The sequence below is a fragment of the Uranotaenia lowii genome, chromosome 3 (genome assembly GCF_029784155.1).
Source record: "Uranotaenia lowii strain MFRU-FL chromosome 3, ASM2978415v1, whole genome shotgun sequence".
In the NCBI taxonomy this organism is placed as follows: Eukaryota; Metazoa; Arthropoda; class Insecta; order Diptera; family Culicidae; genus Uranotaenia; species Uranotaenia lowii.
The window spans coordinates 66,703,098-66,720,450 of NC_073693.1; the positions used below are offsets into that span (position 1 = coordinate 66,703,098).

General features: G+C 37.8%; 1 non-coding gene across 1 annotated transcript; it reads left to right on the forward strand.

Annotated features, from left to right (window-relative positions):
- Window positions 1–16,930: 16,930 nt before the first annotated feature.
- Window positions 16,931–17,003, forward strand: Trnak-cuu (transfer RNA lysine (anticodon CUU)). Its single transcript has one exon. It is a non-coding gene; the product is annotated as a tRNA-Lys (tRNA).
- Window positions 17,004–17,353: the final 350 nt, after the last annotated feature.

Below are 17,353 nucleotides of genomic sequence, written 5' to 3' on the forward strand. Positions count from 1 at the left end.
AGCAGCTATTCACTGGGCTTTGGACAGTATCGCATCACGGCCAGATGGACACTACTATATTGTAACGGATAGTCTGAGCTCTGTTGAAGCAATCCATTCGATAAAACCGGGAAAGCACTCGCCGTACTTCCTCGAGAAGATACGAAATAATTTGAGTGCTTTATCAAAACGTCGCTTTACCATCACCTTTGTTTGGGTTCCCTCTCATTGCTCGATAGTGGGCAATGAGAAGGCAGACTCTCTGGCAAAGGTGGGGGCGATGGAAGGCGACACGTATCAACGTGAAATCGTCTTCGACGAATTTTACTATCTGGTTCGAAGAAACTCGCTTGTTAACTGGCAGCGCAAATGGGACGAGGATGAGGATGGTCGGTGGCTCCACTCGATTATCCCAAAGGTAAGCCTTAAACCCTGGTTCAATAGATTGGACCTGAGTCGGGATTTTATTCGTATATTTTCCCGTCTCATGTCCAATCATTGTTCCTTAGACGCGGTACTCTATCGTTTTGACATTGCTGGCAGCAATTTGTGTGGTTGCGGCCAAGGTTACCATGACATCGAGCATATTGTTTGGTCGTGTGAGGTCCATCTTGTCGCTAGAACGAATTTTATAGACTCCCTTAGGGCCCGAGGAAAACCACCCTATGTCCCAGTAGACTGAGTCGATTTGGGGTCATTTTTGAATTTCTCAAACCCTGGGGTCTTAAAAGCTTCGTTTTGGTCCAAAACTCATCCATGATTTTTTGCAGAATTTTTAAGTAACGTTTACATGAGTAAATTTGAACTTTTAGGTTTGTATGGGAAAATTGAATATTTTGTACTGAAAAATCAACATAATTTTTGTTTCTTCTGTGGAACCGAGCCTGCTAATGGTTTTGGTGCCAATTTATGAATTCCTTCAAGGAAATTTTCCGCTGAACAACTTTGTTGAATATCATAACTTCGTATCATTTTAGACAAAAAAGTTATTAGCTCTTTAACAGGTGTATGTCTTTTGGCATTGATAAACAAGAAATTCAATTGACACCACTGCTGGGTGCCTAGCGAAGAATTGCAAGACCACTTTTCATGCCATACTTCGTGGGGCACAAGCAGTGGTGTCAATTGAATTCATGGTTTATCAATCCAAAAAGACATACACCTGTTAAAGAGCTAATAACTTTTTTGTCTAAAAAGATACGAAGTTATGATATTCAACAAAGTTGTTCAGCGGAAAATTTCCTTTAGGAATTTTATAAATTGGCACCAAAACCATTAGCAGGCTCGGTTCCACAGAAGAAACAAAAATGATGCTGATTTTTCAGTACAAAATATTCAATTTTCCCATACAAACCTAAAAGTTCAAATTTACTCATGTAAACGTTACTTAAAAATTCTGCAAAAAATCATGGATGAGTTTTGGACCAAAACGAAGCTTTTAAGACCCCAGGGTTTGAGAAATTCAAAAATGACCCCAAATCGACTCAGTCTAATGTCCCAGTGAGAGATGTGCTGGCCGTGATAGATTTGGACTACATGTTCGAGATATATCTTTTTCTAAAAGCTATTGATTTTCGTCTATAATTCTTTTTATTTTCATATTTCCCTATATCTATCATCTTTTCTATTCTAATAAAAAGTGATGAACTAGATTTAAGCACACATTTGTAAACCAACAAAATGAGTTTGGCTCCTTAAAGCCTAAAGGTATGAGCCGTTTCAAATAAAGATGTTACAAAAAAAAAAAAAAACATCCTACACACACACACCTTCAGGTTTTTTAAATGCAAAATTGAAAGAAATACGTCATGTTGATATTGACCAAATTTTGACCGTATCACCCTTTATAAGCCGTTTTAAATAAAGAATTACCCGAAAATCGTCGATAGATTTTATGAGGTAAGTTAATATTTACTAAAAGCATGAAAAAGCAAATCAGCTTCCAATTGCACTTTGCCGAACATTACCAGATGCATAAATGCACCAAATGGACTGCCTCTCATTCATACATACAATACCGCGAATCTTGGTGCTCTGCTCAACCGCCAAACAGCACCCATTAACCATAGGTCGGTACCTAATCGTTCTGCGAGAGAGGCTAATTGATGGTGCATTACATAATTGCTGTGTGACGGTGCACTGTGACTGACTGTGGCAAACCTTCCGAAAATGACGATTCATCGAACGGTTTCAGGTATATGGGTACTTATGCTTGATGCAATATCGCATCGCGCACCAAACCATGATGGTCGAGTTCTTGAGAAGGGAATTTCGTAAAAAGCATTAATGGTCTACTCTTGAGTAATGAATACAGAATTTTGAATCTGGATTAGTTTTTTTTCAGTTCTGCACATTTACTGTGTACAAGGAACTAAAATTTTATGTGATCCACATGCTGTTCAAAAACAAACACCGGATTCACCCAAGAAAGGTTTTATTACCGTGTTGTATTAGAAAAGTTGCCTTCATCAAAAACGGAAAGTTTTTTGGAATGAAAATTTATCAGCAATATAATAGCCTTCTGTAGATAATTAAAAAGTATGAAATAAAAGCCGAAAAAAAATCTAAATCCTGTAAACTGGTAGTAGGTAATATGACACCATGTTCAGTGGTTGTTTATTCTTTTTTATTAGTTTCCTATCGACCTAGTCCCAATTGTAGAAAACATGTGCATGGCTTGCAAAGTAATAAAATGTTGTTGACGGTATTTTTTTTATCGTCCACTCGAATATCAACACACACCCTTTCGAATTCAGAGTTTTATGCCATTTTGTCCCAATAGCAATTGCCACCCAGCAAAAGGTGCCATTGACAGGCGAAAAATCAAGTTTTTAAATTTATGCATTCAGAACGTTTCATTTCAATACACCGGCCGCACAAAATGCGCGGTGGTGCACCAGTTGCTAATCTTTCGATAAATAAATAGAGGTAACTATACCTAAGTAGAAGGTAGTAGGAACAGCCAAACGCCTACAAAGTTGTATGGCGAAGAAAAAAAAATCATATGGCATAATATTGGCAAAGGCATGCGTAAATCGTGGCCGGGTGAACGGAAATTGTCGACGAGAGGAAATATCACCTTCGGGCTGGTTGAGCGTGAAGGTAAATTTGAAAAATTAAATAAAACTTGTTTTCAAGTTCTGCCTTGGTTCGCTAGTTAGGCACTATTTTAGGGCGTTCGCTTATAAGCGGTCGTACTAGAGCAGATTTCATTTTTTTTTCGTTTTAAAACGCAATCAACTCGATCGGAAAAAACTTGTAATTGTAAAAATTCAGTCTTGCCGCTGACTGGATTATACACCTTTTTTTGTTTTATTATATTATACTTTCAGGCACTGCTAGGTAATGTTTACAGTAAACAAAAAAAACAAACTCATGATCGTAATGATGAAATCAGCTATTATTGCCACCAAATAAACCATACTCGCTATCAGTCGATCACTGATTTACGACTGTTGAACCCAGTGTTGAGAGTATTTTCATACCTACCTATATTTGCTACTGTCTGAGTATAGTTTTGAAGATGAATGAAATATGAAGAATGTTAATCTCGATGCTTATCAGTGGATCGAACTCAGACACTATATAGCTATTTTACAGTTCAGACAACGATAGTGAACCGTGAAGAAAAAGAAATTTTGTTGACTAAACATCATGTCTGTACCCGGGTTGAGTTGTTTAGAAAGCCTTTGTTGAAGAGTATCAACAGTTTTGTTGTGATAAAGTTGTTTTGAATAATGAGATGATTCAGAGATTTACTGATGAGATTATTACGATCTATCAATATTCATGTTTATCTGGGTCTGGGATTATATAATCCCACAAGTTTGGCTATCGACGAAAGATCTTTTTCCAATCTGTGGAAATTTGCAAAGCTGGTGTTACTAAATATCGGAACCGGGAAAACCCCCAAAGCATCCGACATTTTTTCAGGATTCTTAGAATAATTTGGGATTCAAGAAAAATCAACCGAAAATCAAGAAGAAACATTTTTTTTCGGGATTCTGAGCTTAATTTGGGATCTCAATTTTAAAAGCTTTTGAGCTTATCTTGAATGACAAAAATGACAAAAATGACAAAAATGACAAAAATGACAAAAATGACAAAAATGACAAAAATGACAAAAATGACAAAAATGACAAAAATGACAAAAATGACAAAAATGACAAAAATGACAAAAATGACAAAAATGACAAAAATGACAAAAATGACAAAAATGACAAAAATGACAAAAATGACAAAAATGACAAAAATGACAAAAATGACAAAAATGACAAAAATGACAAAAATGACAAAAATGACAAAAATGACAAAAATGACAAAAATGACAAAAATGACAAAAATGACAAAAATGACAAAAATGACAAAAATGACAAAAATGACAAAAATGACAAAAATGACAAAAATGACAAAAATGACAAAAATGACAAAAATGACAAAAATGACAAAAATGACAAAAATGACAAAAATGACAAAAATGACAAAAATGACAAAAATGACAAAAATGACAAAAATGACAAAAATGACAAAAATGACAAAAATGACAAAAATGACAAAAATGACAAAAATGACAAAAATGACAAAAATGACAAAAATGACAAAAATGACAAAAATGACAAAAATGACAAAAATGACAAAAATGACAAAAATGACAAAAATGACAAAAATGACAAAAATGACAAAAATGACAAAAATGACAAAAATGACAAAAATGACAAAAATGACAAAAATGACAAAAATGACAAAAATGACAAAAATGACAAAAATGACAAAAATGACAAAAATGACAAAAATGACAAAAATGACAAAAATGACAAAAATGACAAAAATGACAAAAATGACAAAAATGACAAAAATGACAAAAATGACAAAAATGACAAAAATGACAAAAATGACAAAAATGACAAAAATGACAAAAATGACAAAAATGACAAAAATGACAAAAATGACAAAAATGACAAAAATGACAAAAATGACAAAAATGACAAAAATGACAAAAATGACAAAAATGACAAAAATGACAAAAATGACAAAAATGACAAAAATGACAAAAATGACAAAAATGACAAAAATGACAAAAATGACAAAAATGACAAAAATGACAAAAATGACAATGATGACAAAAATGACAAAAATGACAAAAATGACAAAAATGACAAAAATGAGAAAAATGACAAAAATGATAAAAATGACAAAAATGACAAAAAAAATTGTTTAATATTTTTATCAACTTTTTGCTAAAAAGCTCTGCTGTTGATCTGTATTTTATGTCAATTCTGCGGTTAACAACCCCTGTCACTTTAACACCAACCTGGAATATGAGTTTTAGACCTCTGCAAGCTTAGTATGGAAATTTCAAATTCTTAAATTTTAACACCTCCCATAACTTTTTTTGATGGTTTTTGCTGCCAAAAATAGCAATAAATTTTTTTGGAAGCGATTCATTCAGTCCTCAATTAGCGCTACAAAATTTAATTTTGTAAGGAAATTTGTAATTTGTTATTTGAAATTTGGCTGGTAAACGGTGGATAATGTGCAACACGAGACCCCATAGTGGTCATATCACCTCTTATTCACAAATTCACAACTCCTATCTCTACCTCCCCGCGGTGCCGGCTGGGGTGCGAGTAACCTAAGCGGAGATCGGGTACCCAACCCCGGTGGATGCTTTGGTCGCATGCAGACTGAGAAGGTGGCCGCACGCGTCTATTCCCCAGGTCAGGGGCGGCGTGCAACAACAACCGAGCGTCTGTTCTCCAGGTCAGGGGCGGCTCAAACAGCGTCTGTCTTGCAGCAAGCGGCTGAATTTATGAAATGCGGCTCCCGCCAGCTAAGTCCAAGATGGCAGCCCCATCGCGGGATAGGGACTTTAGGCTAACAACCTACTGCTCCCGATTTGAAATTGTTACGGAATCCGAAAGAAATGACCGACCTGGAACTTTGGCGACGACTTTTAGCATGAAAACACGGACACGAGTTGGAACTTGGAATGTTTTAACCCTTGCCCAACAAGGCAAACTGGAACAACTTGCTAGAGAGGCTAGCCGCCTCAAGCTTGAAATTCTGGGACTGAGCGAAGTCCGTTGGCCTTATACTGGAGAACACAAGACACAATCCGGGCAAGTCCTGCTTTACTCTGGCATACGAGGAGAACATGCTACTGGGAACCGATAAACGAAAGAATAATCGTAGCCAGATTCAGAACACGGGTTAGAAACCTTACAATGGTCCAGTGTTATGCGCCAACTGACGTTGCCGACTTGCAGGAGAAAGAGCAGTTTTACAGTCAACTGAACAGCGTGGTTGAGAGAATTCCGAAGGGTGACATTCAAATCCATTTGGGCGACTTCAACGCAAAGATTGGCTCCGACAACCAGGACCTTGAGCGCATCATGGGGCGCCATGGCCTAGGACAGATGAACGAAAACGGAGAGCTGTTTGTAGAATTTTGTGGCAACAACAACATGGTGATCGGTGGATCGCTCTTCCCCCATCGACCAGCACATAAGGTCACTTGGGTATTCCGAGATGGCCGAACAGAAAATCAAATTGACCACATCTGCATCAGCCGAAAATGGAGAAGGAGCCTTCTTGATGTCCGCAACAAACGAAGCGCAGACATTGCATCTGACCATCACCTCGTCCTTGGCGAGATACGACTGAGAGTTGCGCGTGTCCAACGGCGCGAGGAGGAAGTCGGGTGTCGATACGACGTCCGCCGGTTGGAGAATCCAGAGGTGAAAAGGGCATACGTTGAACAGCTAGAATCCCGAGCCTCGGAATTGCCGACTGACGGAACAGTCGAAGAACAGTGGTGTGAAATCAAGAATGCCTTTATCACGACGAGCCATGGTACTCTTGGTAAAGTTTGTGGAAGAAGGAGTCAATGGATGTCGGATGAAACTTGGAGGATGGTCGATGATCGGAGAAAGGCGAAAGTCGAAATTGAGCAGGCACGTACCGCCCGCTTACGATATGATAAACGAGCTTGTAGACGAGACAAGAGAGCCTGGACAAACTCCCTAGCCGAAGAGGGAGAAAGAGCCGCCGCCAATGGAGATATCCGATTACTATATGACATTTCTCGCCGCCTCAGTGGTGCAAGGACTAATGCAAGAATGCCGCTGAAAGACCGAGCAGGTCAGTTGTTGACCGATCGAACAGATCAGCTCAAACGATGGACTGAGCACTTCGAGCAACTCTTCCGAGTCACGAATAGCGATGGCCAACAGAACCCGCAGCTCGAAGCGCCAACAGTGAGTCGCATAAATGCCGTCAACTCGGAAGCGCCCTCGCTGGCTGAAATAGAAGCGGCAATCAAAAACATGAAATCCAACAAAGCACCTGGGATCGATTGCATCCCTGCTGAAATGCTGAAAACCGACCCTGCCCTATCAGCACAAATGTTGCACCGTCTTTTCGCTGACATCTGGGATACTGCAACATTCCCGGCCGACTGGATGCAGGGTATCCTCGTAAAGGTCCCGGAGAAAGGAGACCTGACAGAGTGCGGTAACTGGCGAGGCATAACGTTGATCTGTACAACCCTCAAAGTACTCTGCAAGGTGATCCTGAACAGGATCCAGGAGAAAATCGACGCTACACTCCAACGGCAACAAGCTGGATTCCGATCCGGACGATCATGTGTGGACCACATCACAACGCTACGAATCATACTGGAACAAATCAACGAATTCCAGGACTCTCTTCTGCTGGTGTTCGTTGATTTCGAAAAAGCATTCGACCGACTTAACCATGAAAACATCTGGGCGGCTCTAAGGCGACGAGGGGTCCCAGAGAAACTAGTCCATCTCATCGAAGCACACCAATCCCGGTAACTGCTGGAGTGAGACAAGGATGTATTCTATCACCGCTACTTTTTCTAATCGTAATGGATGAGATTCTGATTGGATCGATTGACTGTGCACCGAACCGAGGATTGCCGTGGAATCCTTCAACAATGGAGCAACTGAACCACCTTGACCTGGCTGACGATATTGTTTTGCTCGCCCAAACACAACCAGATATGCAGAGCAAACTCGACGACCTCACCGAAAGTTCCAAGGCAGCAGGTCTCAAGGTCAATGTCGGAAAGACCAAGTCGATGGAGATCAACACAGGAAATCCCTCCAGTTTCATGGTAGCTGGGCAACAAGTTGAGAAAGTGGAGTGCTGCCAGTATCTTGGTAGCCAGATAACGCCTGATGGTGGTACCAGAAAAGACATCGAAACACGGATCAGAAAGGCCCGATTTGCGTTTGCGAGTCTCCGAAACATCTGGCGGTCACGCCAGATCTCTCTACGAATGAAAATCCGAATCTTCAACTCAAACGTCAAATCCGTATTGCTGTACGGGTGCGAAACTTGGTGCACATATGCGATGACGACGCGAAAACTGCAAGTATTTGTAAACCGCTGCCTGCGGAATATCATCCGCGCTTGGTGGCCTGGCAACTGGATCTCGAATGAGGAACTACATCGCCGGTGTCATCAAAGGGCGCTAGAAATCGAGATTCGGGAACGTAAGTGGAGATGGATTGGACACACGCTGCGAAGAGATGAAAACGAGATTTGCAGAGAGGCGCTAGATTGGAATCCAGAAGGTCATCGAAGAAGAGGCAGACCCAGAAACTCGTGGCGGCGAAGCCTAGCCGCTGAAATCCGAACTGTCGACGAGAATCTTGACTGGGACCAAGTGAAGACGCTGGCTCCGGATCGTTAACAGTGGAGGTCTTTTAATACGGCCCTATGCACCGGAGGATCGGCGCGGGATCATTAAGTAAGTAAGTAAGTAAGTAAGGAAATTTGTATGGGAAAACAAAATTTTTCATTCAAAAATCGCCAGAGATGTACTGAAAGTTCCAAAAAATTCATTGGATTTAAAATATTACTTGATTTTTGCAGTACATTTCATGTGAACAAAGCACAAACTTGTACCCCAGAAAAGATATTCGATGTTATACAAAGAAAAAAATTTCAAATATTTTTTTTTTAATTTTTGCGTTTTTGTCTGCTTATTGGAAAGCTGTGTAACCGTAGGATGAAGATGGAAACAAAAAATCTCAAAAAGCTGCTTTGCATTGCTAGAGAATTTATTGATTTATATAACCTTTAAAAAAAATATTTCATGCAATTATTAACAGCTCTAGCAAGCAAAGTCTGCAATTTGAAATACTTTTCAATGGATTTAGATTTTTTATTTTCAAATGACTACAACTTTTTTCATGAAGTTCTTAGCTGCTTGTCATGTTAGCAAAAAATGGAGCTTTAGAATAGTCAAAACCAAAAATCAAAGACCAACTTCATTTTAAGCTTCCATAGAAAATTGAAACGCGTCGCGCTAACTCAGGAATCAACCAAATCATCTCAAATTTTACACTGATGATTGGTGACCTAAAAGGCATCGGAAAATGATATGGGAGCAAAAAGTCATTTTTAGCAGCGGTCTAATGAGTATACTAGACCATAGGTCGGCAACCTGCGGCTCGCGAGCCGCATGCGGCTCTTTGTATGTATAACTGCGGCTCTTTAGCTCAATGTGTGAAAATTTTCAAAATCCTCGAAATTTTCTAGAGTAAACGGACGCAACATAGGTTCCTTCAGTTCAGAAAATATTTCCCAGGATTCCAAAAGAAACCAAAAAACTCCTATAGCACAAATTAACAGCATCTTGTCAGTTTGCAACCAATTTGAGGTTTAGAAATCAGTTAACGATCCTCATAAAAGTCTGATATAGCATTTGGAAACCTGGAGAAATTGGCACGTGAAGTTTTCCGTTGAATGTGGTTTTTTGATTTAATCGGATGAAAACCGAGTAGTTTTTAATCGTCAAATAAAGTCATCACTGTTAAGATTATGAAATTGAGTTTGTTTTTCTTGAATTGAATATTTTAAAAACAAATTTGCTTTACCACCGTTCTGATCAAATATGAACCTCAGATGATGATTTTAATAATGCTTTGAATACAGATAATAATTGTTTTGTGTATTAAAATTTCATTCTTAAAACATTTTGTTTTTAAATTTTTCAAATATTAAATTCCATCTCTGAATGTTCCTTTTGAAATCCATGGAGAAAAAAAACAAATTCTTTGTTCTAATTTTGAACATTTTCAAAATTTTCCAGTTTGTTAAAAAATATTTTTGTAAACCGGGAGCTGAGTGTTGGTCTGATTTTAGAATTTCATGTATAATTTGAACATTTTTAGGTATTCATTCGAAGGAGAAACTTTATTTGGTAAAGAAGCATTTTCTTCCATAAACTTTAATATATCTCCTAACAACTTTTACATCTTTTTTTTTTTAATTCTTAACCTAATTCCTAATTCAGCAATTATTTTTAAAAGGGAGGGCTCTTCTAAAAGTTGATTTTGATTTCTAAGTCTTTATCAAAATTTTGGTTTTGGTTTGTTCTATGAAGTGATGCCAAAAGAACGTCAAAAAACTAAAATTTGAGTTTAACAAATCGATTCGTTGAAAAATGAAATGTTTTGAAATATTGAAAAATTTAAATAAATTATTCACACAACGAATCTTATATCATTAAAATTGTTTAACATTTTCGGCCAGGAAACCGCTAACAAACTACTATAATGTTTAACATTACAAATTCGCAAGTGAACACTGAGAATTCATTCAACGAATTAAAATATCTATTTGAAAAAAATCTAATAGATTGGATTCCAAATCACTAACTGTATAAAAATTCAAAATATGAATTTGTGATTAGAATTCATAGAAACTTTGACAGAATGATCAATCTGAATCCATGATATATTTGAGACTCAGAGGTTTAGACATTTTTTTAAAGATTTCATTAGAATGGAGAAGGGTTACGATTTTGAACAGAATTAAGAATTTAAACTTAATTTTTTGTTATCAGAAAATGTAATTTTTGAAATTTTTTTTTAATTATATTAGAAATTAAAATGAGAACTAGAGAGCTGAATCGAAATGCTAGTAATGAAAAAAAAATAAAAAAAAATTATAACCACATTTTAAAGATCACATCTCGCCACCGATTGTTAAATTTTGTCAAATTTTGACTAATCCGCAATCAATCCGTTAAATGAGTGTTTATGAATTAAAATTTGTTGGTTTATTTATTCTAAGGCCCGGAAAATTTTTATCGATTTGAAATGATAGTTTTATGCGCATAACAAACAAATGAACCTCAATAGATTTTAAAGGATGTTCAAAACAAAACAAAAATTTAAGGCTTTTTTTATAGAATTTGAAAAAAAATAATTGTGACAAACCCTCCTATAGTTTTTTCATATTAATTTACATCTTGTAGTATGCATTTTTATGATATAAAACTTTCAATGCTTCTTTTTAATATTTCAACAGAACACATCGAAAGTCTATTTTCTCATCTTGGAAAAGGTGTTAGTAAAAAATTGCACCAAAGTTTAAAATGATAAATTTTATCAGGTCACAATGGTAAATCGCCAAAATTTCAACGTTACTAACCTGTATCCATTATGAAAATGTATTGATTCAGAAGAAAGAAAATCGCTTCCGTTTGCCAATAAAACAACGAAAATCTGTGGCGTTGTGAAAATGGATAATAAAACTGAATTTACATCAGGATGCAATGTATCTTAGCAATCATCATTATTTGTAGTAAGAATAAAATGAATTGCGGCTCTTTGAAACTTGGACATTTCCTTAATTTGCAATTTTTGGCTCTTCTGTCTCAAAAGGTTGCCGACCGCTGTACTAGACCAATCCACAAATCGACACCTCATTTGGGGATCTCGAAACATTTCAAACCCGTAAACTGTAAACTCTGATTTCCTTTGGGTCGTTTTAATAAAAGGATGTAAAACGAGTGCTCTTAAGTATAAGTCGCATCTCATTACTGAGTAAATGCAAAACTGCAGAGTAGTTTGTCCAAGAATCAAAGATTTAAAACACATCTATAAACTTTAAACCTCCAATCGGTCAACTTACCCTCCTCCTATCACGATCTCGTTCACTTGATCTGTTGAAATTGCGCGTGAGATTTATTGCACACTTTACACGATTTGTGAGACAACGACAACGATTTGTTGGGGGTTCTATACAGCCTCACTAGGAGAGGTTTAGACGATACGACGAATGCATCTCCGGGGCTCAATCATGCGTTTCCAGCAACTTCAAGCGGCGACAACCGCAAAAATCCGCTAATAGAATGGCTGGCATCAGCAGCGCCGTACCTCATCTTTGGTGGCTTGATTCTGTCTTTTGAAAACCAACAGCAACAAGAATACTACATTTTTTGAGGGTATATCCCAACATTGGTTCATGAGTGACAAGGTGAAATAAATAGAGAATGTTTGATGGAAACTGTGAATCACAGAAGAATAGTATGCCTACACTGTAAATTTTTGCCTCGATTTCCAGCAAAAAAATTGTTTCCAGCAATTGATCTAGTTTGCTGGAAAATCAGCAATCGAGTTGTCAATTTGGAGTTTGTTTTTGTTCCGTATGCTGAAGCAAGGTGAGATTCTATTTTACGAATTTTGGTTAAATTTATATAAAGGGTGATACGGTCAAAATATGGTCAAAGGAAACGCGTGTAAATCGGTGAAATCGTTTATTTAAAAAATCAAATTAAATTTCTTTTTCATGTTTAATTAGTATAAAATTCAGCAAAAATATTCAGTTAGGCTTCCGCTTTTCCTAATCCGAATTGCCGGGCCTTACGCTTAACCCCTGCCATCAGATTTTGTACAGCCACCTTGTCCACCTTCTTCACCGCAGAAAGCCAGTTTGCCTTGAACTGCTGCTCGTCCTTAGCAGTTTTTTGGTCTTCTTTAGGTTCCGCTTGACAAGTATTTCTCAATTGGGCGGAGATCTGGCGTGTTGGGAGGGTTCTTGTCCTTGGGAACCACCTGCACGTTGTTGGCGGCGTACCACTCCATGGCCTTTTAACCGTAATGGCAAGATGCCAAATCCGGCCAAAACAGTACCGAACAACCGTGTTTCTTCAGGAAAGGCAGCAGACGTTTATTCAAACACTCTTTCACGTAAATTTCTTGGTTGACAGTCCCGGAAGCTATTGAAATGCTGCTTTTCAAGCAACAGGTACAGATGGCTTGCCAAACTAGAGATTTCTTCGCGAACTTTGACAGTTTCATGTGCTTGAAAATATCTGCTACCTTTCCCCTTCCTTTTGCCGTATAAAACTCCTGTCCCGGAAGCTGCTTGTAGTCGGCTTTGACGTAGGTTTCGTCGTCAATTACCACGCAGTCAAACTTCGCAGGAACCTTGTGTCCAGCCTTCGGGATCGCGCTTTGGCCGTCCTATTTTTTTTATCATTGCGATTTGGAGTCACTACCTTCTTGTGAGTCGATAGACCGGCTCGTTCTTTGGCTCGATGCACGGTTGTAGACGATACACCCAGATTATTTGCGGCATCTCGGAGAGAGAGGTTAGGATTTCGCTTGAAACTACCGGCTACTCTCTTTGTCGTCTCAGCGGCTTCCGGTTTTTGATTTCCCCCCGATCCAGACTTCCTTGCTGTCGACAAATGTTCCCCAAACACTTCAATTACATTTGTAACGGTTGATTTGGCAACTTTTAGTGATTTTGCTAGCTTTGCGTCCGAGTAGCTCGGATTTTCGCGATGCGCGAGCAAATTGCTCTTCTTCCTGGGACGGCATTTTGACAACTGAAGAGAGAATTCCAAAATCAAAATAGGAGCAACATTCTACACACACCTTCAAAATGAGGGGTGTTCAGGGTTTTTAAATGCAAAATTGAAAGAAATACGTCAAGTTGGTATTGACCAAATTTCGACCGTATTACCCTTTACACGCTGAACATTCTTTCAACATACCAGGTTCATATGAGAAATGTCCCAAGTTGCAACCAAAGTTTTAAGTTTGAGCACCTTAAAACTTTGGTTGCAACTTCTAGTAACACCGTTTTTAAGAAATTGGATTTTACACAAATTACAAAATCTAAAGTCGTTAAAGAGACGCCTGATGACAGACACGGTTATTGAAATTTTTGATTCTCACTGAGCTGAAATTTAACACAGGTCAGTTTCTTGGGGCCGATCAACAAATTGTACCTATATGGTCGATTTTGGAAATTCGACATAACCATTTTTTTCTGTCAAGCTTCTATACATACATACATAGTTAAACGGACTGTTATTTAATTTGATTACATACCTGTTTTGTTTAAGAAAAAAAATTGACACATTAAATATGAATCTTCAATTCATAATCCTAATCCTATTCAATCTGAGGCCCGGATCTCTCGTGATGGGCCATTTTGCGAAAAACGAAACCCCAATAACCGAAGAAGCCAATCTCTTCCGAGGCGGCCTTGTACCTTAACCCAGCAGCAGCAGCAATGCGATGATGGCGCAGTAGTTCACTTGTGGGAGATGTATTTTAGCCAACGGCCAAACAAACGTTAGCTGCCGTTTAGTAGCTGGGCATAGTAGGGTGAATGTACCCAATCTTGGCCCCTAAGGCATGGTTGACTAGATTTCCCATGATTGTAGTCTTCCTGTAATGTGTTCCTTCAAAAGTCCTTCGACAAATATGATTGCTTACTAGCCTGAAATGCAGTAAAAATATGTCCTTGCTTGAAAACGGTTGATAATTTGAGATAAACCTGATCAAACTATTGATTGAAATGCTCCTTATTGTAGCCCCCGCGCCGAATTTTGGCCCTTTATGAGTTCCTTAAATTGGCCGTCTCTAGGAAAAACTTGCCTCACTAATACAACAACAGCCCCCACGAATTCATTGAAAATATCCCGGAAGGAAGCACATCAATGTTCTATATTGTTTTCAAAAAGTCGGAAGTACGAAATGTCAATCAATTTTTATAATTGATATTTGCATGTAAAATTATAATCTTACGTCAAAAAGCATTACTAGTTTATTTCAGTTTTTGTGTATTCCTAATTTCTATTATAAGTTCCAAACTATGGCATAAACATAACATAAATACATTAATCAAGCAAACAAATTGTTTGCTAAATCTGTAAAATGCAACCATGATAGATCTGTTTCCAGGGTAACATAAGATAGTAAATGACAAATGTTCATATTTTTTTATTCCATTCCCATAAAAGGAGGACCGACATTTTAAAAACTATTATGATCGAGGCAAGAAGCAAGCTAAAGCTAAAACTTAAGTCAACGAACGATTCTTTTAATCATACATATTTAAAATGTCGCCCTTAGGAATTTTCTAGCAATCGTTTGCGTACACCGGGAAAGCAAAACAAGACAAACTTTCGCTCACTCCAGCCAGTCTGATAGAATTAGATTGCATCTCACTCATTCGTTTGGAAACTATAGGCAATGGAAGCGAACAGCAAATTCAAAAGCTGGGTGAAATTCAAGCTGCGTCCCACTCGCACTCATGCAAAATCATCACCCAAATTCGGCAGCGCTTCTTTCGCATATTCCTTTCCTACAGAGAACAAACGTCATCACCTCCTGCTGATGCACAGTGATCTATAATAAAAAACACACTTGGTCAAAATATTATTTTTGATTTCACATGAAACTGCAAAGAATAAAAATTCAAGTTCGTTACAACATAGTATTCCAACATTGCAGTGCAATATTTTTTTTAAATAAACATAATATTTAGAGTTTCATAATTTGAGCTTTATAACAAGTCCTTTCAAAGCGACACATATACAGCAAATCAAATTAAATTTAAATACGTTAAATCTCACTTCCAAATGTGGAATTTTTTGGGTATGGATATAGTGACATCAACATTGAGATCCAAGATATCAATTCGGATTCGGATCCGGTAAATTAATTTATTGAGAGGTAGATTTTATTGAGAAGAAAAGTTCTCGAACTTTACCATAAAAGAGCAGCTCAAATTGTAGCATTATAATTCCAACTAAGATTCCAAATAAGCTTGAGTCGACTTGAGAGATAAATGAATTAATTTTAGTCCAAAATACATTCATGATATTTTAAATTTATATCAATCATTCATTTTACTTTTGACTGGCTTTTCAATTTCCAGACCACTGTGCACCGTCGGCCGACGAACGGCCGCCAGCTGCCGGCTGCCTGCTGATGTCGTTTTCACACATACATATATACTTCTATTTGTGGAATTGCATGCCAAGATTAGGCCAAAAAAAATGTTTATATTTTCTTAAATTCTAGATAAAAATGTACGTCGTTTGGAGTAAATAATAATTTTATATTTTTTGCCATGTTTCGCTGTAACCAACGGTAATTTTTAGTGATTTTTCCATGATAAAGTGTGTTTTCAAAATCAATCCGAAGTTGGCAGATGCACTAGCAAGGTAGGTTCATTTAAGATTTTTTCCGAAGATCATAATTTTATTTGCAGTTTGTCATGTGAAAAAAATTATTTCGTAGTCATTTGAATTAAATTGTGAACAAATGCTATGCAGAATGTTGCAATATGCGATTTTCTGTTATGTTTGATTTTTTTTTCATTTTTTGGCGTATGTTTGACATCAAAAACACCAAAATGCATTTTGGCATGCCAAGATAAGGAGCATGCCAAGTTAAGGCTCACTTACCCTAGCAGCAGCAGCAACAAATACCAACTTGTCCCTATAAAACACCATCCATCGTCCACATCGTGCCGCATGATTGAAGATATTGAACGCATAAATTAGAAGTTTTTCAAGGTTAAATTGTAGCTCAGCCACGCGAAGGCGACGACACTATTGAGTGCTAGCTATTGCTGCTGCTGCTATGTATGCAAATCTTCCACAATACACCTTCCAATATAGTGGTACGAATCATATGACCCCTGCTGCCATTTTTTTGCGCGCAATCACGCGTCGATTGGAATGCGATCGCACGCGAAGCCAAAGCAGCAACAAAAAAAATCCGCACTAGAAACCATCATCAGCGGATTGGAATTTAGTTCACAGTGATTGATGATCAATTCACTTTTTGGCTTGTTGCTGCTACTCTTCAGGATCTTAAGCGCCCGGCTAGCTCAGTCGGTAGAGCATGAGACTCTTAATCTCAGGGTCGTGGGTTCGAGCCCCACGTTGGGCGACATGCTTTTTACCATCTCCTGTGACTCTAACGAGCAACAATGTTGGTGCTGTTTGTTGTTGCTTGCTATATCTATCTGTCTAAAAGAAAAACAAACTCTGCATGGTTTGCATTGCTATTGGTCTGTTACAGATAAGAATCTTTGCTGTGACTCCTAGTATTTTACATAATCCTGAAATAACTTGCTTCAATTCAACACTTAACTCAGAGTGCCAATATTGCAACAGAAAAGTACGAACTTAAATAATAGCAATCAATCATCTTAGTTTTCCTGGTTATTAACAAATCGTTAGTATCAGCTTAATTGATTGATTGCCTCCTAAAGATGTAATTATCGAAGCCATCTCCCG